The sequence below is a fragment of the Notamacropus eugenii genome, chromosome 6 (genome assembly GCF_028372415.1).
Source record: "Notamacropus eugenii isolate mMacEug1 chromosome 6, mMacEug1.pri_v2, whole genome shotgun sequence".
NCBI lineage: Eukaryota > Metazoa > Chordata > Mammalia > Diprotodontia > Macropodidae > Notamacropus > Notamacropus eugenii.
Genome location: NC_092877.1, coordinates 84,216,284 through 84,243,084, shown reverse-complemented (window position 1 = coordinate 84,243,084; position 26,801 = coordinate 84,216,284). Strand labels below are relative to the sequence as shown.

The 26,801-nt window shown below is 36.1% G+C and overlaps 1 protein-coding gene across 5 annotated transcripts in view; it reads right to left on the bottom strand.

Moving 5' to 3' along the window:
- The window catches only part of PCDH7 (protocadherin 7), a 494,834-nt gene that overhangs the window by 375,324 nt on the left and 92,709 nt on the right, over positions 1-26,801 (bottom strand). The window contains exon 2 of one of the 5 annotated variants that reach the window (XM_072620433.1): positions 1-26,801. This exon is cut by the window's left edge and continues 2,986 nt beyond it; it is cut by the window's right edge and continues 24,168 nt beyond it. The exons of the other annotated variants lie outside the window; for them this stretch is intronic. The gene's annotated coding sequence lies outside the window, so the exon portion shown is untranslated. 5 annotated transcript variants of the gene reach the window in all.

The following is a 26,801-nucleotide window of genomic DNA, read 5'->3' as shown; positions in this document are numbered from 1 at the left end:
GCTTCTTACATCGAAAAACCCACTAGGTTGTGCATGTCATTTCATCTGTGTTGCCCTGACACATGCATCAGAATCTACTTTCCTATTCTTAATGTGCTTTATAAAGAGAGGAATCAAGCACTTCTTACCCAGTTCAGTACAATGTACTTAGAGTGTTAGCTTTAGCTACAATCAACTCCAGGAAGCCCACAAATCAGTCACTAACATTAAACAGTGAGCATTTGGGGGCTTTGTGAAAAGTTACAACAATAAAAAGGCAAATTAATTGATTTGACTTTGCTAGTAGTGTTTAAAATATGTAGTTAAAGCAGTATAACCTGGACATAATATAGACTAGCTATGTTCAAACTATTTACTTCCATTTTCTGAATCCGTGCGCTTGGGATTCATTTCTAATCATGGTTTATATCTGAATTTATTAGTCATAAAACTCTAGAGTTTAAAACTAGAAAGACTGTGGGCATCTGAGTTCACAGGGTCATAAATCTAAACCTGGAAGATACAGCTAGTGTTGAGGTTCATTGTTAAGTGACCCATTTCACTGCTATTTGAATGTTTTTAATAGTTAGAATTTGGTATCTCAAAATGAGCTGAAATCTGCGTTTCTGACAAATACTGTTAGTTATCATTAATGATACAACTCAAATGTATTTTTGTTTCAGTAAATAATATCAAAATGTACTATCATTAAATTTATCAACTTACTTGTTTCCAAGATGCCAGTGGTCATATACTCCAAAATAATGACATTCCCATTTTTCATTAAAAGAAAAGTATATTTTCATTTTCTCTTCAGTGCTTAACATATATAACGACCTCTGCTGTGTAGGCCCAGACAAAAATCATGTAGAGAAAATACTGGACTTCTCTGATTAGAAAGAGTTCCTTAAAATTCAACAAACATTAAGGATACATTAATGTGATAACAGCTGAAATTTAAGGTTTACAAAGCATACATATGTACATATATAATATGTATATGTTTATATTATATATAGAGAGGAAACTCTCTAAGGAAATCTCAACCATTCAGAAGGGTACCACTGACTTAGGATGGACTCTGCCTTCCATCATGGTGGACAAATTTGATTTACTGATTTTCTATTGTGCTGTGGTAGGGAAGCATTCCAGGACAGATTGAGGCACTTAATCAGTTCAGGCCCAAGGCTCCAAAAGGAGGAAAGGTAGAAAAGAATAGGAGAGAATACAGAAGAATATTAATCCTAAAGGAAGAAGGGATATAGTGGTGTAGAAACTTCACACATTGATGCAGATTGGTAATTCTTTTGTAATTAAGACTGGTAGAAAGATGCCCGAAGTAAGGAGAGATTAAGCGTCTTTCTCTGTCATATAACTGAGGCAGTATCAGAACCTAGTTCTTTCTGACTTCAAGGAAGTATTCTATTCAATATACAATATAGCATTCCTGTTATAATTAGTTATTACTGTAAAGGAGGAGATGGGCAGCTGATAGAAGTATTAAAAGACAAATGAAAATTTAAAACATGTAAACGTTATCTTATAGTTCCCCTCAGCAGCATTTAGGGTTAGCATGACAGAGCACCTCCTTTACGTATTGGTCATCTTGAATTTGACTGGTTCCTGAGATCAGACTACATTCTGAAGAAAGTAAGTGACTGTGAAAACAAAGCCCTAGAAGAGTGGGGTTGGGAAGGGTCAAGAACAAGAAACATGTTAGTGGTTCATTTTACACTTGCAAATGGAAGATTTTAGTTGAACTCCTAAGGTTCCTCTAGTTACAAACAGGCAATCTTAACGCAGAGTCTACCACATCGCAAGTTTTAAATAACTACTTCAACCAGTTAACCAATCACCATTTACACATACACACACACACACACACACACACACACACACATACACAGCATTTATCACACAATTTGAAGCACTGAGTATTCAAAAACATAAATGAGATAATCCCTGACCTCAAGGATCTTATATTCTATCACAGAACACACATGTATGCATTTGCAAGTGCATACAACTCATATGTATGCCTAAATACAAAAAATAAATCCAAGGTAATTTGGTAAAGGAGGACATTAGTGATACGCACTGATTTCAAAATAACAGAAACAGGAAAAGTATTTATCAAATAAGGAAGAGAAAATTATACAAAAATTTTATTTGTAAGAAAATATAGATAGCATAAGATAGTAAAGAATACCTAGGTTCTAAGAAGACAGATGTTACATTCATATTATTGTTATTATGGACATTACCATTCATTCCTTTGAATTCTGTTTTTCACCAACTGACTTTGGCCAAAAAAGACTGAAATATTCTTTTCCACGCATTATCACAAAACTTAGCCATCAACTTAAAATTTTCCCAAACTCTTCTCAGCTGAGTTTCTTCTATGCTATGTGACCTCGGTAAATCCAAATCACCACCAACAGTACCAATAAAAATTAACTAGCACACTAGATTCTTGGTATTGTCATAAAACAAACTGGTTGCAAATTATGAGCTTGAAAAAGATGGCTTTCATTAGTTGACAAGGTCAGCACAAGTAACAGTTCTTTCCCAACGTTCCCATTTCTTTCTAAATTCAGAGTGAACAAAATATGTATTATATGCTGCAGCAAATATAGACAACCAATTATAAAATAGTACTTATTATCATTTGAGTTTAACGTTAATTAGGGCTTCACTTCTCTTCTGATAATACAATCATGTATCTGGTTCATTAATTTATTTCATGTAACTTACTTTAGTCTGTATTTAATATGGGCCTATACCTGCATGCTGATTTTCTATACTTTTAAAGCACTTTCATATACACTATTTAAGATGAGCCTCATGGCACCCCTTGTGAAGTAGGCAAAGAAGATATTACATCTAATTCACAAATGAAGAAACCAAGGCACATTGTCACTTCCCCAAAGCCACCCAGTGAGTGCATGACAGAGCACTTATGAAAACCCATTGTACTCTGACTTAAATTCCTATGCTTTTGACAGTAGATAAGGCTGTCTTTTTACTATTCATCAATATAAAATTTCTCCCTTGCTCCTATTTTCTTTCATTTGACCCTTTCCATTGATTAACTTTGATCTTTCCGTTTTCCTCTCAGTCTCTGGCCTAGATTCAAATATATCCTATATTTAAATACTATACTTATCTCTGCCTCTTACATTTACCTGTACATCTCACACAATTCCTTTAGTAATTGTATTGCGAACTTGCTTACCTTAAAACAATCCTTAAATCTAACAATTAAATTACTAAAAATCAAAGCAGTAGAGAAAGACCAGTAAAAGAAAAGACTGTACTGTGGAACTTCACAAAGCTCTCTAAGAAAATATGAAATAAATCTAACCAGTAAATAATAAATATGCTACCAAGAAGCAAGCTTCCTTAGAAATATGATATGAAGGGAACAAAGCCAATTTTTGTCCTCATGATCACACATTTTGGCAGAATTGGAGGAATTGTAAAATCATTTCTATTCACTTCTCAGAGACTTGGAAAAAAACAAAGATAACATCTTTACAAAAGATTGTTAAATACTGTAAAAGAAAACAGAGTAGCACATTTTTTTCATATCCCTACAACTCCAAATTTCAAAATGATTTCTAAAGTTTGAAAAAGAGTTTCTGAAAAACTTCATGAAAAAGTGAAAAAGATTATATTCATATCTCTATAGATATCCTACGTATATACAGTTTTATACAAATTCAGCTACTACATTTTTAGAATTTTATAGAGCTTTGTTTGGCAGGGGGATTGTTTCTGGTTGTATATGCATAATTAAAGAAAATTGAAGACTCAGGCAAGAGTTGGTTCTTGTTGACATAGAAGACTAAGGTATACACAATTGTGTGGAACTCTCTGAAATACAATCCCACCCTCAAAAAGCACATACACAAGTTATGACCCCATTGTGGGGTTCAAATAAAGATTCAATCATAAAACTCTATCATTTGCATGGAAATAGGAATATCCCCATCTGTTTTTGAAACACCAATTTTCTAAACAGAAGATGTCATTCTCTCAAATTGGGGCAAATATTTCTAAAGCAATATTCAACAATGGACCATTTTCTTACCATCTCACAACTGACTGAAAGATGTAGAGAATATAAGAACCTACTGTGTTTACAATTCATTGATTATGAAAGATCATTCCTGTTCATGGAAAAAAAAATGCCTCCTTATATCTGCAGACCCTGAACTCTTTCAAGTAGACCACGTGTACTCTGATTCAACACTGAAGGATTTTGTGCTTTGAAATAAAAATCATCCCATTAATGGACAAAGAACCAAGAAGAGTTACTGACTCAATTTTTCCTCTCTTAAAGGTGGAGAGAAGGATTCTTTCTCTAGGGAGAGAAGAGCTCCTTTCTATACCCTGGCCACCATAGAGGTTACTCACACATGTCCAGCCTTCTTTAAGACTCATGCTCATAGCAGCCTCTCTTTCAGAGAAAAGGAAAGAGTCAATGAAAGTGCTAGCCTGGGATATGTCAGTACCCTCAGTTCACACTCTATGCATGTCTATACCTGCTACACATCTATGTTTCTGAGAATTAGCTGTTTGATCTTGCACAAGTCACTGGTCATCAGTTTCCTCACTAGTAAAAGGAAAGGAGTAACCTAAGTAAGATCCTTTTCAATTTTATATCTTTGAATGGCACTCAAAAATAGAGTCTCAGGGATAGGATGCTAGAGAACAGTAGCTTCTGTGGCAGATTTGTTCACAATATATAAGGTAGGCCAGAATATTTTGAAATCACTTTGGCAGATCAAGATCCATCAGAAAAGAGTGTACAAACACAGAAAATAATCATAATAGTTTTGTATTGATCATTACATCACCTGCCTCTGTTCAATATCTAGCTGGGCACTAAAGTTAACAGAAGTTTTTGTTTTGCTGGTCTCTCATTGTTTTAGTAAGTCTCACTACTCTAAACCAAATAAGGACAGAGAGAGCATACATTAGTAAAGTGCTGGGTATGTGAATGAAAGCATAGCATCCCAAATGAAACAGAAATGAGGTTCCACTATTCTCTGTCATGATCACAACACATTGTGCAATACAGTATTCAATTTTGTACAACTCATTTTCCCAAGAATTCTAAAACAGAATCACATAATCATAGAATTATAACGGAGCTCAGTGTTGTTCTAGTCCAAAATATAAATTCAAAAGAAATCCCACTAAAGCATACCACACAAATGTTCATTTGGGCTCTGCTTGAAAATCCTAAATAAGCAGAAATCTACCAAGGCATCCCATTCCAGTTGTGCGTACTTCCAGTTACCAGCAATTATTCCCTGATGTCAATCCTTAATTGGCTTTTTGATAATATTTACCCATTGCTCCTGATACTCACCTCTGGGGTCAAACAGAAAAAAAATCCTACTTTCACATGACAGCACTTAAAATGTTTGAAGAGAGCTCTCATATTCCTGAGTCTTCTTTTCTCCAGCCTAAACATACTCAATTCCTTTAACCAATCCATGGATGTTATGAACTCAAAGCCTTTCAGCATTCTGGCTGTCATACTAGAACCCACAGTTGGAGAACCTGAGGCCTCAAGGCAACACATGTCTCTATAGGTCCTCGGGTGCAGCCCTTTGACTGAATCCAAACTTCACAGAACAAATTTTTATTCTGTAAAACCCGAACTCAGTCAAAAGGCTGCATCTGAGGACCTAAAATGCCACATGTAGCTTCAACGCCACAGATTCCCCACCCCTGTGAGTCTGGACTCAAGTTTATATCCAGAATTGAACACAATTCTCCTGATGTAGTCTGGCCAAGGCAGAGTCCAGTGGGGTTATGACCTTTTTATTCCTAGAAGCTGTGTGTCTCAATGCTGCTCAAGATCACATTAGCTTTTTTTGGCTGCCTTATCGCACTATTGATTCATATTGATTTTTCAACCCATTAAAACCTCCAGATATATTTCAGACAAACTGCTGCATTACCGTGCCTCCACCATCTTACACTTGTGACATCAAATATCTGAACCAAGTATATAATTTTACATGTTTCTCTGTTAAAATTTTACCTTATTAGGACTTGGTGCTCCATTCTGTCAAAATCTTTTTGGATACTGGCCTGGTGTGTTCACCATCCCACTAGCTTAAATTCAATTGCAAGAAATCTCACTTGATTTTAATCTAATGAAATTGGTGCAACATCTGGGAGCATCCTTTACCATTCCTACACTTGGAAATGACCTGAGTTTGTAAACTGTATTCCCTGAAAGCACTGCTTTCTATTAGCTGGCTTTACAGGTTTCCCTGAAAGAAATTGAGGTCATGACAGATGTGTTTAATTTGTGTCGTCTTCATTACCTTTAGAGTTTGCTCCCACAACCAAGCACTGGAGTGTAGGGGCAAGAAAAACACCGCAGCAATTAAAGAGTCAAATGATCCTAACTTAGAGATACATGATGGGGGTTTTTGTTCATTTGCTCTTTTTTCCATTTTAGAGTATGGTATGCTACTTGCAATTAGGAGCATCTCTTACCTAGGGGTTTGTGAAATCCATCCCAATCAGTAAGATACCGGAGTCCCTAGTTTCTCTTTTCCCCTTCCTCTCACACAGCTCTAACCCAAGTGAACTGCTAAAAAATCACTGGAGCTGTCACAAAGCTAGCAGAACAGCATACTATAAGCAATAATATACCAATAATTGTTATCCTCTCTTACATGGGAGAATGCCAAAGATGCCTGGTCGTCCCAAAGGCAAAAAGAAAAAAAATCCTTCAGGAACTTAAATTTAGACATCCTCTCAACTTCCATGTAGAAGGTGAGATGTGGGTGGATATGTGAGATAAAATTCTTCCACAGGAATAAGTCATCAGAGCTATTATTGCATTGTTATAGAATGTGCCCTTTCTAGCAGGAGCCCATTTTCATTCACTTAGAACTTTCAAGAATTGTTTTGTTCTACCTAGTGATGTTGAGCTCAGCTCCAAGTATGATTGCATTTGTGTGTTTTTCTAAAACTTATACAAACTTCACTTAGTCATTCCTGAGTTAATAAGTACTTTTTTAATTGAATGTGACCTTTTTTGGTTGCCAGAAGTGACTGATGATTAATGCACCAACCATAATATGTGGCTAGAAGTCAGTGGAAGTTCAAAGACTCAAAAAGTAAAAATGAAATATTCAGGCATAAGCCCCTTAACATTCATCTATAATAGTGGGATTTCTGTGGCATTTATTAGGGCTAAGGGCACTCAGTTAGCTGAGCATAAGAAAGCAGTTATATCAGAAGACTGAAATTTGTTTAATTTTTTTTTAAAATTGGGAAATATGGCTTAGCTTGCACTTTCTGTAAATGGATACACTGCTAGAAAGGTTTTACTTGAGAGGAATTCTCAGTCTTAGTAGTGCATTTTCCATTCTGAGTATCAGCTGGCACTTAACGGCATGGGAAGAAGGATATATTGGGCAGAGTTCTCAGGACTGACTCTTGAAAAATATACTATTTTATACTATTTTATAAAATGCTCTTGTGACAGAAGAGAATGTATTTAATAAGCCTGATGACACTGCTATGTTAAATATAGGGGCTAGAGTGTTGGAGAACATAAACATCATGTTCTAATAACAATAATAAATATTTTAAGGTTTTCAAAGCACTTTCCATGTTATATTATTTGATCCTCACATTGATGGTGTGAGGTAATACTATTATCATCATCCCTATTTTATAGATAAGGACTTGGGTTGGTAGGTTAAGTGAAATGCCCAAGATTGCACTGAATGTACATATCTGAGGATTTGACATCAGGTCTTTCAGACTCTAGGTCCAGTGCATTTCCAGCCACTAAGCCACCTAGCTGCCTAAATGTGGGAAAGACAAGGTAAAATGCTTAGGCAAAGCATGTTGAAAGTTTTGAAGGATAAACACCAGGCAAAAATAAAAGTAAAAAAAAATCGTAGGGAAAATGAGTGAAAGGTAAGGAATGTATATCTGAAGTGCAAAGAGGATCATAAACCAAATATAAGTTATTAAAATATTAAATAGCTATTAAAAGAAGCAAAAGACAAAATTTTTTAATCAGGAATATCACCTAATGGATATCATATATAATCTTCTCACTCTAATCAGAACTGATTTGATATTTGATTTTTATTGCATCCACTATAGGGTGAGTCTACAAATTTAAGCAAAACAAAGAAAAACTTAAATGGAATCTTGAAAAGGGGAGTGGAAAAATAGGCTAATCACTGGGAAATGGACATATGTGAGTGAAAGACTTGGATCAGTTCAGTGAGCCAATAAACATTTATTAAGTATGCCTACTATGTTCTTCCAGGCATTATGATAAGCATTGGAGATACAAAAGAAAAAAAGACATTCCCTGTTCTGAAAGAGCTCACAGTCCAATGGGGGAAGACAATAAGCAAACAAACATGTAGGCACAAGCTATATCCAGGATAAAGAGCAAAGAATTAAGAGAGGGATGGCACTAGAATTTAGAGGGGCTAGGAATGACTTCTTGTAGAAGATGGAATTTTGTGTTTGAAGAATTGGAATTGCAACAAGAAAGATGGAGATAACCCTGAATAACTTCAGCATAATTAGATTATGAGACTTTGAAATATTTAAAACAAGGCTAAAGAGATTCTTATTTTATTTATTAATTATTTTAGAATAAAAGACTTTGGGAAGACTTTGGGCCTCATTGAAAGCCAAGGAAGTGGATAGATGTCCTCTCAAAGTCCCTCCAGAAGTAGGATTTTAGGTTTTTAATATAATTATTCTTAATGCTGGAAAACAGGAAAGAGAGGACACATAAATGAAGAAAACAGGTCCTAACTATACTGAGGAAATGAGAGTCAGACACGGAAGGAAAGAAAAAGAGGCGTGAAAGATGACAAAAAGGAACTAAAATAAGGAAAACATGTTATTTTATTTTTATACTTCAAGTCCAAAATAATAAAATAAGGGGAAAAAAATCTGTAAATGTGTGACTAAACCCATCAGAACACTAGGAGTTCAAAAAAAAAACAAAGCACATTTTTCCTATTATACCCAACAGTAACTGCGAAAGTACTTTTGATTGACAGTCACATGATCAGGTGTATAGACTATGAGATGTGAATAATCTATTTTTTTAACTAACCTTGACTTTTGCACACACTGATAAGTTTCAGTTCTGCAGAACTCATAATGTTGGAATATACTTTTATGCTGATGTGATATACAATTTTCAAGGTATTCATATTTAATTTATATTATGTGCTTTGAGGTTGCTTAGCTGAATTGAAATTTGACATGGGATTCATTTTTAGAACTACTGTAAATAAGGTTCCATTTTTAAAAGCATGTAGTATGAAAGAGACTAAATAAGACAATAAATCCATAGAATTGATTCGATGGATCAAACCAAACCCTAGCAAACATAAACAACTTACCTAACAACACACATCTAGTTAATTAAAAGAGAATCCAGTCTTCCTACTGCCCAGTCCATTACTGTTTTCACAATACCAAGGCTATCTCTGAAGAAAAATGAAAGATGATGAATAAGGAAAAAGCAACTGAAAGACATCCACAGAACCAGATCGGTTTCTGATTGGCTGGACATGTTAAAAAAAATGGTTTAGTGGCTTGTTTACTTTGCTTTTCAATAAATAACATAGAGTCAATGGAGCAACTGTCGCGTCATTAAGTACGCAAGCATTAAAAGAAGTCAGTATACTAGTATATCATGGACACACTTCTGTTTTTCTCTATATTTTGGAGGAAAATGTGTCGAATAAAAAAGATGAAAGTTTATACATTCCAATGGCTAAATTTCAAAAGTCCTGCAAATTATTCTGTTTATTTCTAAAAGGTAATGAAATGCTGAAGTTGAAATGTACTCATTCTATTCTCTTTTAAGCTTTTTTTTCCCCTTAAAAATGAGATATGTTTTAAATCAGGAAATCCATAGTAATACAGTTATCATTTATGTCAAGGCTATTCAAAATGTTTGTTTTTTTTTTAAACTCAGTACTTCTAAGAGTTATTTTACATTTACTATTTAGTTATTCTTCTCATCTGCCTCATGTGGTATGGGACTATCCTATAGTCTATCAACTTTATCCACTGTTAATAATCCACCAGCCATTTACTCCTAGAGGCAAAAATTCAGATTTATTAACTCCTGTCGATGCTGACATTCTCCAGATTTTTCTATTCTTTCCTCATCAACATTTAGATATAGGACAAATGCAAGAAATCTTTCTTATGTTTTCTCATGAAGAATCTCTTTGCTTCCCTATCAAATTCATTATAATAATTTCAGGGATGATTGATCTAATTAGAGAAAATGGAGGATCAAACTCAATCAAAAATAGATAATATAATGGTCATAAGGTCCTATATCAGTGTTGTGTCAGAAAAAGAACATAAACTCACAAGATTCATGTTATTTTACAATCATATTATCATCAACATTTTCAGTCGTGTCCAACTTGGAAAAGACAGTGGAATGGTTTGCCATTTCCTTCCTGTAAAAGCGAGCACCCAACATACATAGGAGGGCCTGTTCGTAGATCTGCTTTTCTAAAAGGAAAGGCAGCTTCTGAGGGGTCAACAATCACTTTAATCAAGCCCATGTATTATTCACTTAGTTCAGGGGGAAAAGTCGGTACCCTGAACTTCAGAGAAAATACAGAGAAATCAAAATCAACAGACAGTGCTTCCAGCTGCCTGACATAAGCAATACATACATCACAAATCAACAGACAGATAACTGTTTCATCATACAGATGTAGTTACCAGAGAGAGAAGCACCAACATCTGGGTTTTCAAAAGCAGCCAGAGGGCTGTTTAGCAGCTTCCCAGAGTCTCATTGGGCACGCAAACCTTCTTCCAAAAACTAAGCCCCAAAGTCAAACCTTATTTCAGAGTAGTTATACATTTTTCAGAGCCAGAGGGCTTCACAACCCTTGAGAATCAATACCTCTTTAACAAAAGGTGTGGACCTTCCTACAAATCTTTCCAGGCCCGTTAATGGGTGGGGAAGATGTTTAATTACATTATTCAATCAGAGGCATTTGATTATACTAAAATAAAAAATACATTATCAATAATACACTTCTCTAGCTCATTTTGCAGATGAGGAACTGAGACTTACCTGGTAAGTATCTGAGGCTAAATTTGAACTCTGAAAGAAGAGTCTTCCTGATTTCAGGCCAAGCACTCTTAACACTCTGGGCCTACCTACTTCTCATCAACATTTGCAAGCATTAATTAAGTGCTTACTCTGAACTAAGCTCTGGGTCAATCACAAGGGATACAAAGAAAGGCAAAAACAGATCATGCCATCAAGGAGATTACCTTGTAATAAAGGAGAAAACATGCACACAACTACATACATTTCTACGTTATATACATTTTATACACACAAACACACAGCTTACAAATGGCAAATTTCCATGATTTTGTTCCTTTGGCTCCTCCTGCTACTGATGAAGATTGTGGTCTTTCTCTGAATTACCAGATAGTCTTCAAGACTTATTATGGCTGAAAAATTCATCACTCTCTGGCCCAAGTGGTGATAAACCTATCCCAAGTTTAACTAGGCTAAGCCATAGACAATAAACTTATAGTCTCCCATTAGGCCATACTTGAAGCATTTTCAATTGGGTCATTCAATTTGATTTGACAAGTGCTATATGTCAAGCACTGTGCTAGGCACTGGGGACACAAAAGCAGCTGGTAATGGAGCCAGAAGACGCTGAGTTCAAATTTTGCATCAGACATTTATTAGCCATATAAACCCGGGCAATTCATTTAACCTCTGTTTGCCTCAATTTCCTCATCTGTAAAATGGGGATGATAATAGTAGCACCTACCTCCTAGAATTGTTCTAAGGATTAAATGAGATAATAATTGCATAGTACCTGGCACACAGTAGGCAACATATAAATGTTCATTATCATCATCAACATCACCACAAACACAAAATCCCTATCCTCAAGTAGATTGTATTGCACTAAAAAAATTTTTCTAAAAGCCCACATTAACTCCATACCATAGTGTTCCTACTATAGGTCTCTCCCTTACCCTTTGGGTAATCTTTAAATCTTAGTAGAATGTGGCATTTGCGTAACTGGTAACCATACAATAACATTGAATGAATACTATTGTTAACCATTTGGTTAAGATATAAAATTGCAATTCCCAAGAGCATTTAGGCTTTTTAGGAGGACACTGATGATAAAGACAATAAAACTGATATTTATGATAAGCTGCCAAAATTCCCTCTGAAGTATATAATATAAAATGCCAGGTGAGTATGAGTATTCAGGGAGGACGAGTATTTCTGGCATGAAGGCTGTTCATCCATCTTTGGAGCCACCCAGCTCTCACCTGTGATTATAGCATGTCCACCAGCTACACCCAGGTAAGACTTTCTCAGCAAATGGGCAAAACCAAGCTGAAGGTAACAGACCCCAACTGTGAGTTAGGGGAGTATCTACCTCAAGCATGTGAAGGCTTTCCCAGTAGAAAAGGTGAACATTTTGCTTAAACAGGCCATGAAGGCAGCTAAGAGATGTGCTATGGAGCACTTACAGTTTGGTCAGACATCGAAAATGCCAGATTAATCCACTGCATCCAGAGTATCACCAGTCATTTTGTTCTCATATCTTGTTACTGGGCTCCAATGACTCTGAAAGAGTGAGGCTGACAACTTTGTACAACTCTGCCTCATTTAAATTCAATTTAGAGACATCTCCCTCCTGAATGGTCATACAGATGATTTGTGTCTGACCTGCGGTAGAGCATTCTGAGCTCATATTGGTTTGATCAGCCATAGCTGAACGTACTGTACGTTCACCTGACATTGTGATATTGTTTTATATCATTTTGGTCCTCTTCAAGCATGAAGGACAAAAAACAAAAATAAAAATAATTGTTCACGTTTACAAAATTCACCTTCATTTTGGTACTTACATGGGGGTGAGGAGTTAAGAGGAATTAAGAGCAATAACCTAAAAGAGCTCATAGGGCATATTTGCCATTAACATCTATAAAATATAGTCAAATGACTAAGTGTGAATGAGTCAGAAATATATTGATTAAATGTCCCTTAAAACCCATATAAATCTGAAAAATTAAGGGGAAGAGTCCTGGCCAATGATACCTCAGGTTTTATGCATTCCCACTCTCTCTGAAATGGAGATGCTCAGTGGATGTAGAGCATTATGGTTTCATACACACAGATGAGTGAATTCTGAAACTAAAGTAAACAGAGATTTTAAAAAATCTTTTTTTTTAATCCTTTAACAAATGTTTTTCATATATTACTGTTGTTGTTTAGTGACTATGTCAGGCTCTTGGGATTTTCTTAACAAAGACACTGGAGTGGTTTGCCATTTCCTTCTCTAGGTCATTTTACAGATGAACAAACTGTGGCAAACAGGGTTAAGTGACTTGCCCAGGATCACACAACTAACATCCCAGCTCATATGGGAACTCAGATCCTCTTAACTCCAGAGCCAGTAATCTATCTACTGTGTCACTTAGAAAGTATGGTGACCTCTTGCACAACTAGCCAGACGATGCTAGTGAGTGGATCATGATCTTTAAATACTTCTGTGTTCATAGGAAAAAGCACTTGGAGCTAAGGGCATAGGGGGATCAGAAACCACCTTCCCCTAAAAAAGAGAATTTGGCAGATTTGGTGATTCAGGGATTCTCCCCAGCTCTGATAAGGCCACAAAATCATACTAGCATCACATGTACTGAAAGCCTTAATACCTTAATATCAACTTAATGCTGAAAACTTTGATTAAAAAAAGGGTGCTGCAGTTCTCTATGTGACCAACTTTCAGCACAAAACATGGAGCAGACATGAAAGGGATACCTTTAATTTCATCAACTGTCTTTAAAATTGGAGGTCAGAAGCATGTTAATTTATTCTGGGCTTCATAATCCACCATCTAGATATATGAAATAGCAAATTCAAATTCTACCCTAGACAGTAATCACACATCTTAACTCCTTCCAGGACTTACGTGGAATAGGGCTTGAAGATATATTTTTATTTTTTAAAATGTGTTCTTGTTTTTTGTTATTTAGGGTGGATGAAGGTTACTAGGAGCAGGCAGAGAAGCAAAGTGTGAATGAAGCAAAAATCTGGATACGGGAGTATCTTGAAGCCTCAGTGTTTAACCTGGAGACAAGAAGGCTTCAGGGTAATTTGGTAGCTGTCTTCAGGTATTTGAAAAGCTGTCATGTGAAAAGGAAATAATCAACTTTCTACATGGCCCCAGTGGGCAGAACTAGGAACAAGGTGTGAAAATTTCAGGGAGGCAAATTTAGCCTTGAGGTAAGAAAAACTTCCTAAATATGAGAGCTGTCCAAAAGTAGAATGGGCAGCCTTGGGATCTTGTAGCTTCTTCGTCACTAGAAGCCATCAAGCAAAGGTAGAATCAACCACTTATCAGACTTGTTGAAGAGAGGGCTTTTGTCTTCTAACTGAAGTATATGCAGTGAGAGTTGCATTTCAAAATTGAAATTCTGAGCATCTAAAATATATGCAAACTCTTAATTAGTCACATTAATGAAAAGGGATTTGCATGATCAGAAATATCTAATATTTAGAAGGTTTAAAACATAATATGGAGAAAACAATTTCAGTTCCTAATTGTATTTCCATAAGGCTAATATTAAAATGAGTCTGTACTTGTGTAGCCTACACCTTTTTGGAAGTGAGAGATCATCTAGAAATATGGAAAGTGGCATTCCAAAGCCAAATTGAGAATATAGCATAATCTACACAGAGATAATCATTCTTGTGAGACTTTTTAGAAAGCTACCCTTCTAATTTTTATGGCAAGCTTCAAGTGTTTAAGGAAATAAAGCTTTAATAACTCCAAACTGCACTACGACCTTTGGGACACTGTATTTTATTTAGAGACTTTACATGATAATGATAAGTACCCTGTTTTGTTATGTTATGTATTTATTATTATGCATTTATTATTTTATTATTACATATTATTTATGTAATAATTACATATTATTAATATGTATGTATTATGTATTTATTATTTTATTGTTGAGCATTCCTGGATGAGTTTATACGCTGATGAGTAGCATTAAGAAAGAAAAGTCTTTTCAGGCTTCTGTTTCAGAGGGATAGGATGTTATCTACAATAGTCCCAGGCATTATGTCCTGCTAGGACCTGGACACCATCCAAGAGCCTAATCAAATTCTCCATTTGGAGAAGCTAGTTGGTTCAGAAGTCATGAATTAGCTCAAGAGGACGGAGGATTACTGGTGACTTTTATTATTTTTTTTGAGTATTTAATTTTCTTGTTGTTGTAGAAGAATGTTGTTCAGAAATCATTCCAATATTAGTTTGTCCTTAAAGTATGGAAACTGCAATACTAATTATGTGCATTCTGTTTGCTATATCAATATAAATATGCCATTTCCTCGGGAACTCCAAAGACAGAAGTCTCATAATGATGCCAACTTTCACTAGCCTAGTCTCAATCTACTACTCTGTGTATTTATGGTTTTGCAATCAAATTGAGTTTAACCTCAAGTTTAAAATCACTAAAACTACCATTACTGTAGTCACAGAGGACTTGGCACCTGAGGACTTCCTTTGACATCTACAATCAGGTCCAAAAGCCAATCAGCTAGTAGGTCATCTATGGATAAGGGATTTGGAAAAGAACTTCTGGTACAGTTCAAAAAGAACAGTAACAAGAGGCCTTTTCTGAGCTGAGTCAAGTCAGAAGCCAAGAAAAACACACTGGGAGAAGTTTCCACATTCACAAAAGTTGGATTAGAAACTCCTCTAAGGTATTGGCAGTTTCCCCATTCTATTCATCTTTGATCCCAAAGTCAGTCAATGCTTGACTTAGTTTAACCTACAATTTTAGAATTCTAAAACAGGAGGAAAAAAACCTCGTAAAATTGTAACAGTATCATGTGATAAGCTGGAGCTTTTTCAGAGACTTAAGCACTTGAATTATCTTCAACAACCTTGTCAAACTCTCCCTAATAAGACTTGACCCTTCTGTTTTCTCAATCACCTGAGTCCTTTTGTACTTTCAATCGTCAGACTATAACCTATTTAAGGGCAAAAAATAGACCATGACACCAAAGTAGCTGTTTAGCAGGGAGAAGCAAAAACAATAGGAGTGATATTGTGACATGTTTCTTCTCCTTCTCTCCTCTACAGCTTGCTGACAATCTCCTGTAAATGAAGCATGTGGCTTTGATGAAACAGGTCCTCACATTTTAATGTGGCATTGATCTACGTTAGGATTCCTGATAGTTTATGAACAAAATATGGGAGAAACAGGAGAGGGCAGGGGAAGGAGTAATAAGTACATACTAGAGAAAGAAATCCCATAAGGGTTTGATTTAGAAAGTTTAAAAATTCTACAAATAGAATTAAAAATTACAGCAATAGAGAAATGGAATAAAGTAAGTTGGGCCTTCAGCCAATTTGGCAGGTTTTCAAATCCCACACAGAAACATTCTATTACTTGTAAATTATATTCCTTGTTCATCATTCACAAAATAATTAAGAAAAACAGAAGTGATGGGGGAAAGGAACTGGTAATACAATATGAAAAATGAAAACTAATATTTTTAGAGAAAAATGCTTTTTAGAGTCTTGGTATGGCTTACTAAAAATATTTCAAAGAAAAACTTTGCATCTCTATTCCTCAGGAAGTTTGTTAAAGATGTCCATCTAAAGTTTCCTGGGAAGTCATTAAAATAAGCCCAGTTCCAAGGATGTGGTAGTACTCTGTCACAATGACCATTAATTGGAACAGACATAGCAAACAACAGTTTCATACTCAAGCTCCTCAGACATAAAGATGGCACAAAGTGGTGATATTAAGCTATAGCAAAGAAAAGTTAAAACCGGAGGAATTCTCAGGAGGAGGAGTTGAAAAAGGAATGTGCATGAGGAGTAACAGAAATCTCATTTTAATTACCTGATTATTAGCCAGAGAAGTATCAAGGGAGGGTCTGCCTCCACTATGAATAATAATTTTAAGAAACTTTCCACCAAACTTCCCACCTTTTCCAGATTATAGGTTCTCATTCCAAATCTAGGAACATGACAGAACTACTTCTACTACGGAAGCTGAGAAAGAAATCTTCAACATAAATTTCAGACTATAACAGCAAAATGAAAAAAAAATGGGAATTTCCTGTCATGGGGGGGTGCTTTTCATTCTGCATATATACCCCTGGTGTGTGTGCATGTGTATGTGTGTGTGTGTGTGTGTGTGTGTGCTCAGTTATCTTATAAGTGTTTATTTTCTAAAATCCAAATACCTCAACTCTAGCTGCTATGATCAATCCAGTCAGAAATGGAAATTCCCCTAATGTGATTTCAAGGAGTCTTTATCACATTCTGTTCCTTGAAAGGAATCTCTTCCAACAGTTATCGTTATCAAAGACTCAATGCACCAAGGTAGCATCATATTTAAATTTGCAGGGATTGTATTGTAATCTCAGCAGTATGTGACCGTCAACAAGAAGGTGGCATAATGGACTATAATCTTTCTGCACAGAGTAAGGACAGGTCTAGCAGAAAATGTTTAATTCTGGGTGATGGCTCCTGCAGAGTCTGTAAAGGGCACATACTAATAAGGAGCTGCAGCAAGGCCCTGGTGACGGCATGCTCCCTGCAAACAGCCAGCTCAGCAGAAATGCGGCAGCTAATAGAACCATTACTGCCGCATGTCAAGCTATGAAAAATACCAAAGGACAGAGGCATCACAGTGAAAGGGGTGGGCGGAGGAGGAGAAGGAGGGAGAAGGGGGGGAGAAACACCAGTGCATATGGACTGGGGCTAGGAAATCTCTACCGGCAGACAACTGTTAGGTTAACAAATGTTATCAAATCTATGAATAAAAATGTGCCAAGAAGCTTGCTAAGACAAATAGCAATTTCCCCTTTTTAATTCATTGTAAATACTACCTAGTAACCACAGCATGTGCAGCACTCATTCTCCCTCTGAGGCTCACTTCTTTTAATGGATGCCTTGTGTTGTCATCTGTGGACACAGACATACTCCAAGGTTGGGTTCGATCCTTCCATTTTAAAATGTCTCTTTGCACTTCCATGCAAAATGCAAAGCCCAGAAAACGAAGGAAGCCATAATGCAAAGGGGGAAATCCAGCCACTTTTTAAAGGGAATTAATTCTTTATTCTCTGGCTAAAGGCTTCTGTTACCACCAGAAAAGTGAGGGTCGACCTGGCTCATTCAAGAACTGGGAGCCTGTCCAGGAATACCAGGAGTCCAAAGAATCTCCTTTGCAGATTTATGCTACGTTCTCTCACACTTCTCCCAGTTGCATACATAGCACAAGGGCAGCACTTTTTGTACAATGGTTACAAAGAACCGCTGCTGTTTAAAAGCCCTGCCTGTACAAGGAAACTTCTCACCGGAAAATATAAATATTTTAAGGAAGTAAAAACACAGAGTGACTAGCAGGAGAGTTTCATAAAAATGCACAAAGCATCCCTGTAGGAATGCAAAGCAGCTATTTTCAGTGTAGAGCAGGATTTATCAGCCAGAAGAACAACACACCAACACACACACACACACACACCACTATTCTGTCATTTTTTCATGCCATACTGTTATGCTATGCTAGGTTGTTCCATGCTGTATATTACAATAAAGGCTATTCCTGAACGCAGGGTATGGCATTTGAAACATATACTTTGACTTGCCTTGCAAAGATTTAACAAAGGACAATCACTTAAATTCATTCACTATTTTAAGTTAAAAATTGAAGCTAACCAGTACTGTCTCTCTCTGCAAAGTAAATGTGTAACTTAGTGCTCTATGCTGTATGATAACAGGGGAAAGAGTATTCATGATTCTGTAGTAAGAGGATCTTGGCTTGTGTCTTGCTTCCAATGCTTTCTATGAGATGCTGGGTAAGGTACTTATTCTCCATAGGCCTCTGTTACCTCAGCTAGAAAACAATGAGATTGGATTAGAGAGTCTCTGATGTTCCATGCTGCTGGAGGGCTATGATTCACATTGATTGATGTGATAGCACTCCCATGGGCTTGTTTTTAAGGAGTTTGGGGGGAACAAATGAAATCTATGTATAGAGGTACATATTCCTAGGGCAATTAGATACAGTGCTCCTTACTTTTGAAGCAGGCAACCTTTTTCAACAACGGCTGCTAAAATACTGTGTGATTCTAATTTAACTCAATTTGTCTATTTCTTAATTTAACTGTTAATAAAAATTGAACACTGTGGAAGAGAACTCCAAAGGTTGTGAAGAACGCCTCCAGGATACACGTTTTATCCTTCCCACTCTTATATTTTCACACATCGATATGCAAAAGTTATTTAATGGAATAGTCCTATACTGTGAAGCTATGTGTGAAAAGGAAGATTTGGGTTGCCCCTTGTTTGTTTGGCTCGTTTGAGTTTTGTTTCTCTGGCTGTTGTTTAATCCTCATTTAAAAAAAAATAAATTGAAATTCACCTATCTTGAGAATAGCAGTATTACAAGCAAATCACTGCCTCTTCATGAACAGAGAACATTTATCACTATCACAATGGAAATCTAACACCTCACGGTGAAACCACATTCCTGAAGCTTAGGAAGAAAACCACATTTCCTGAGAGAGGAATGTTTCCATATTATATTAATAAAATTGTCTAGAGTCAATGTAAACCTACTTCTAGAACTTATAATGAGAGGATAGGATTAGTTCAGGAAAGTAAATTCACTCTTGAATAAGACAGAACTATTCAGATAGCCTTGTACCTAGAGCCAGAAGGAATAACTTCTTGAATCCTCCTACACTGTACCTCAATCCTGTCTATATCAGTCTCAATAGAGTATTAACCATTGTATTCCTTGGACAGTATATTCTTGTCTAATGCATACCCTTCCCAGCATGTGCCACTGTGAAAAAAAGCCAAGGTGCTGGGTTACCTCCAGAAAGGGTAAAGGAAAAATATATAACTAAAAATTAATAATAACCCAAAACTCATGCTTTGACCAGTAGGGGTGGTGGTGCCCTTCAAAAGAGCTGATAAAAATAGCTCTGAGCACAAAGTTATCAAGGAAAAAACTATAGCTGTGTATGTCAAGAGATTGATTGGCTTATGAGGCCACAGCTGTAGGGGAAAATACATTTAGAACCATCAACACCTTCACAATACCAGCCTTAATATATACCCTTAAAAGTAGAAAAATGAATGACAATATATTTAGAAAGTATCCAAATAAGAATTCATATGATACTAACAAAACATAGGCCCTATCACCTGAAAGCCACATAGAGGGAGAACTGATAGATATTCTTAGATCACAATGGAAACAGATGGAAACTCTTAAAGAAATATTTCTGTAACAAACATCTCTGCCAGAGCAAAACCCAACTCTGATTATAAGAACACACCACTGGTATTATCAAATGAACTCAGAAGAGGTTTACCTTTGGGAAAAACCTATCACATTTCTAAGATCCAAAAGCGTAGTCATCAAAAGGCCTTCATAATCAACATATACACAAATGCAATCAATGATATTAACAACTAATTGTCACCGAATAGATGATTGAGTCAAGGAGATGTATCTACAGAAATTGTAGAGTTTATAATAATTTTACAGTATGAAGCCACTGCCACCTAAAATAGGAGAAAAGTTCAACTTTAAGGATTCTGAACTTAGTGATTGGTTTAGATTTTGTAAAGTACCAGTAGAATCTGTGCTACAAATAACAAGAGGCTGTTAAAATTTAGCAACTGTTTAATACAGAACCAATTGACTAGAATTTAATACCAGAAAGATTCCAAGTGTAGAATTACACAATAGGAACTTCCTAGTCTTCACAAACTAATAGACAGCAAATCCTACATTTTCATGTCACAAATATCAAAGTATCTTTGAAAATTAATCTAATATAAAATTGCCCACAATCTTTCCCATATCATACTGATCTCCCCCAAATTTTAGGAACCATGTTTTTTAATAAATGTTACCATATCAAGAGGCATAATCTCCAGGCTCTGTGGGATAAATGGGTCTCAAATTATAGAGATGCAGGGTAAGAAATCAAAATTGTTTAGAATTACAAAGAAGTACATATTACCTAAATCATCTTGTCCATCATTAGTGCTCCCAAAGATGTATTCTTGAAGTCCACAGATTAATCTACATCTGAACACTTTCATTCAATCTTTAAAAAGTCATTTTTATCCACCTGTGTAATGATGTCAAATATTATACATGAAAAAAATATCCAGTAGGATAGTGATTTGTCCTGTGACTATTTCTATCTGAATACACAGGCAGCTAAGTGCTACACAGAGTACTAGATGACTTGTACTCATGAAGAGCTGACTGAAAGCCTAACTCAGGCCCTTATTCTCTGTGTCAACTGGCCTCTTAACCCCTTTGGGCCTTGATGTGTTAATATATAATAGGAGGTGGTTGGGTTTGATAGCCTCAAGAGTCTATGATCCTATGATATATGATTTTATGAATATACTGATGAGAAGAATGGGCAGTAATGATATTTCTCAAGATGTTCTTCACTACTCTCAATTTTATTATCATAGAAACATAGAATTTTAGAAATGAAAGGCCCTGAGCAGCCATTTTCCCAACAAATACACCACAAACAATCTTTATTACACCATACATATCAAGCGATCATCAAGATTCTGCTAGAAGACCTCCAGTAAGAGGAAACCACTAACGACATTTCATTTTTACATAATGATAAGTGTTAAGATCAATTTGCCTAGTGGCCTTTGTCTGGCCCTTGAGAGCAATCAGAATGAGCCAAGCCTTCCCCTGCATGAAAGCTATTCAAGTGCATGGATATATCACCTAGCCCACTCCATCCAGTCTTCTTTTCACCAGACTAAACAAATTAAATGCCTTCACATGTGATTGACTCAGGACCCTTTACTAATCTGAATGGAGTCTTCCTCATTTTTCTTATTTTGTCACTTAATAATGTGCCTTCTTTAAGGCAGTTATTTGGTATGGAGCAGGGTAAATTACTACTCTGGAATCTACAGATCTTCAAGGGATTTCTGGAAAGATTTTGGGCTGGGGAGTGTTTATGAACTTGGATGGGAAACTATTTATTTCAAAACAACTGACTTACCATTATAATCCTATGTATGTTATTTTACTCATTTAAAAACATTATTCTAGAAGAGGTTCAGAGGATTCTCTTGACTGCCAAAGGAATCGATGATAATCAAAAAAAAAATGTTATAAACACTTGTTATAGAGGAATAGAGAGCTGTACTTGAAGTCAGAAAACTTTCAGTTTTTCTCAGAGGCTCACTAGTTGTGTGATACTGAGTAAATCACTTAATATCTCTCAGCCCCAGTTTCCTCAGCTACTAAATGGGGGTAATAATGGTACTTCTCTTATAAGGTTGATGTGAAGATCAAAAGACAAAATTTGCAAGGCATTTCACAAACTTTAAAATAATAGCTAAGTCTTGGATATTATTCCATTACTACTGTAAGTTATTACTATTATTATCACTACTAAAATCTGGTACCCAGTACAGGTGGCTCTGCTTTTTAGATGTGGCATGATCACATCCTATGCAGCCCAAGATGATTTTCACTAAATCACGTTCTTGACTGTTATTAGACTTGCAGTTCACTACAGCTGCCAAAAGCAACAAAAAAAGAAAATAAGGTTAGCCTGGGAAAACATATTCTTGTCATCTCAGCTCTTTGTGGGCATCGCTTCCTTTTCTAGATATTAACTAGTCACCATCTTAATAATATATTCTGGAATTTGTCCAGGAATGAAAGTAAAGTTCACTGATCTATAGTTTGAAGATTACTTTCCTATAAAAAAATGAGTCATCTGCCCTTCCCCAGGCCTGAAGTACCTTTCCCAACCACAACTGTACTTCAAATACAACTCAGTGCCCCAGAAATCATTTGACTTTTTCTCTACCCTAAAAATGTAGCTCTTCTCAGCCAGTTCACGTTCATTCAAGGACAGTTTTCTCTCTTACTACCTCTTGTTTATTTTAGGTAGCAACTCTCTAATTAGGTATTTTTTGTTCAAAACATCATCCTCCTTGAGAGAAACAGCAATCATTAATCAGTTCTATTTTGTCTTTACCTTCAGTCATCATTGTCCCAGCCACTCCGAGCTGTGGTCCTATATATTTTTCCATCCTCCACTTTTTTCCATTATAGCTTTAAAAAAACATGAATTTTTGTTGTCCTTAGCATTCCTCTTCAGCCTCAGCTATTTCTGAGCTTTAGAACTCCTGATGCTATTTTTACAGTATGATTCCATACTTTTGATTTCATCCTTTGTTACCTCTGTCTTTTCTTTCAACTTCTGGGCATCTTTAAAAAATCTGAATTGGTGAGTGAGTCTTTTATGAAGCCACATCATTGTCTTTATAGGACTGTCATGTGTAAATCCCTAATAGGGTTTTATGATAATATTGCATGTGTCATATATGGATACTACATGTAATATCCATATATGTATTTTAAGGTTTAAAAGCATTTCACACACATCTCATTCAGTCATTGCAATAATTCTATGAAGGTAATACAGGCATTATTATCCCTATTTGACTGATAAGGAAGTGGAGTCTCAAAGAGGTAAAGTGATTTGCTGGTGGTCACATAGCTACTGAGTAATAAAGACATGTTTCTGAACCAAGTCTTGCTAATTCCAAATCTAGTACACTATCAGTACGCTGTCACTCCAGGTAGCCTCTCTCTATAATGGGATCAAACAGTTGAACTGTAGTTAACAGTACACATCATATGATTAATTATACAAATACAGAATGGTCTTCAATAAAGCCCACCTATAAGTCCTGCTCTGGTTTTCTACTGTGCAACTGCCAATTTCCAGAAGGAAAAAAAAAGATGAGCAGACCACATTAAATACAATCAAAGAACAATATTCACATTGAAGTTTCTGTCTTTCTACTTGGTCACCTCTCAGTCAGGAAACTAACATTTTAAACTTTTCTTATTACTAATAAGAATGCCACTTTAATATAGCATTTTAAGCTCTTTCCTCACAACAGCTTGTGTGATATGGGTTACAAGTATTCATAAGTGAGAAAAATGATGCTCAGACAGGGTCAGTAACTTCACCAGGGTCACTGAAATAACAAGGGGGTAAACTAGGACTCTAACTCACCCCTTTCAACTCCAACTAGAGATCTTTCCACAGCACTGTTATATACTGATAAACTGTGTGCTCTAATAGTTCAAGAAATAGAGTTGTATATGACAAAACAGGAAAATGATAAATGTTGGAGAAGATGTGGGAAAATTGAGACACTAATGCATTGCTGATGGAGATGTAAACTGATCCAAAAATTCTGGAAAGCAATTTGAACTATGCCCAAAGGGCTATAAAATTGTGTATACCCTTTGACCCAGCAATACCACTTCTAGGTCTGTGTCCCAAAGAGATCACACAAATGGTGTACAAAAATATTTATAGCAGCTCTTTTTTGTGGTGGCCAAAAAGTGAAAATTGAGGGGATGCCCATTAATTGAAAAATGGCTGAACAAGTTGTGGTATATGAAGGTAATTGAATACTATTGTGCTATAAAAATAATGAGCAGGCCGACTTCAGAATAACTTGGAAAGACTTATATGAACAGATGCTGACACAGGAGAACATTGGACACTGTAACAGCCACATTGTTCGATGACTAACTTTGACAGACTTAGCTCTTCTCAGAAATACAAGGATTTAACACAAAAGACTCATGAACTCCAAAAGACTCATGAAAGAAAATGTTATCCACATCCAGACAAAGAACTTTGGAGTCTGAATGCAAATGGAAGCTTACCATTTGCTCTCTTTTTTTGTTGTTTTATTTTGTTTCTTCCTTCTCATGGTTCCTCTCTTTTTTTCTAATTTTTCTTTACAACATGACTAACATGTAAATATGTTTAACATGAATGTATATGAAGAGCCTGTATCAGATTGCACACCATCTTGGGGGAGGAGAAAATATAACACTCAAAATCTTATGGAAATGCATGCTGAAAACTAAAAATTAATTAATTAAAAGAAACAGAGTTGGAATAGGTGCCATACGTTTGAATCCTGCCTCCAGATAGTGATGGTGTGATCACAGCCAAGTCATTTAAAATCTCATCTCTATAACAGGGATATTGATAAGAAACAACCCACCTGACAAAGCTGTTGGGAAGAAAGCCTTGAACTGCCCTTAAAACACTGTACAAATCAATATGAGTCACTGAGAAGAGTCCACTGACTAAGGCTTTCGATTCTTGAACTTCACTCATTCAAGAAATTGGTGTTACTGACTTCAGAATGGTTTTGCTTTCTCATCAGTTACCATACTGTTCTTTCTTGCTGTGAAAGAATGTTTCCAGTCTGAAAGAAGCAAATTTCCAAGTGGACTCAGGCATTATTTGCAGTCTTTGGATCATTTGCTATTTGTATTAATGTACCACGGGCTGCTAAACAATATAGCGGATAGAGTGCTGGGCATGGAATCAGGAAGACTCATCTTCCAGCCTTCAGATCTGGCCTCTGACATTAGCTGGGTGACCCTGGTCAAGTCATTTAACACTGTTCTTCATCTGTAAAATGATCTGGAAGAAGGAAATGGCAAACCACTCCAAGCAAACCCCAAATGAGGTCACAAAGACTGAACAGAGTCACAGCAACAATGTTGATCTAATCAAATATGCAGTCTATGGAAAAGAAACATGTACTCTTAGGAAAATTGTAAGAGATATGCTCTTTTAAAGGCTATGTTAAATATATATGTATATATATGTATACACATATATATACATATATATTTTAAAAGTCAGATTGCTTGTGCCACCTTCCCAAATACTCTTGAGAGTTGTCAGTAGAACTTATTCCCATTAAGAATATCCTAGGCTAATATGTGAAAAACAAAAATAACTCAAGTGTGCACTGACCTACTAGAGTTCCTTTTCAAAGATGCCTAACTCATTCACAGAAATGTATTTTATTTTATTATGCCTTTTGCATACTAAGTTCTGTTTTCAGAAGGTCCAAGTTTCTGTGGTGCCATTTGGTTTCTAGAAGTAAATTATGTCACACCATTCAACCACCTAAAGTTATTTTAAAGCTTTTCTACAATCTGGCTCCAACCTACATTTTAAGGCTTATTTTACATCGTGCTCTCCCCTTTGTGCTCTGTTGTTGTTCATGTTTTCAGTTGTGTCTGACTCTTTGACAGCCCATTTAGGGTCTTCTTGATTATATAATCCTGCTAAAAATATCTACATGAAATTGTTCATACACAGAAAATGAATGAGGGAATAAATGACTGAATGAGTGAAATAAGCATTAAGAATTCACTTGGTGCCAAGCACTATGCTAAGTTTTGGGAATACATTACAAAAGCAAACAAACAAACAAACAAAAAAAAACAAATGGTTCCTGGTCTCAAGAAACTTGTTCTCTAATAGAGGTTGACAAGACATACAGAGGAGTGGTACCCAAGGTGGGTTATCTCGGTTTGAAAGGTTACAAGAGTTGTGCGTGGAATCATAGGGTGAGTACACTGACAAACTGTATTCCAATGAACTGAAGAGTAAATTTCCTTGTGGTTCCAGAACTAGAAAAGGCAGATGAATCTCAGGGTATCTACCTAACTGAGTGGTGGCTAGTAAAAGAGAGGACTGAGTAGTGCTTTATGGCTGGAGCCAGGACTCGATGTTATAGGCAGCTGAGGCAGTCACACATCATTCCATTTCCACCCCCAAACTTTTGTGCAGACCATTCAAATATCCAAAAGACTCCCTC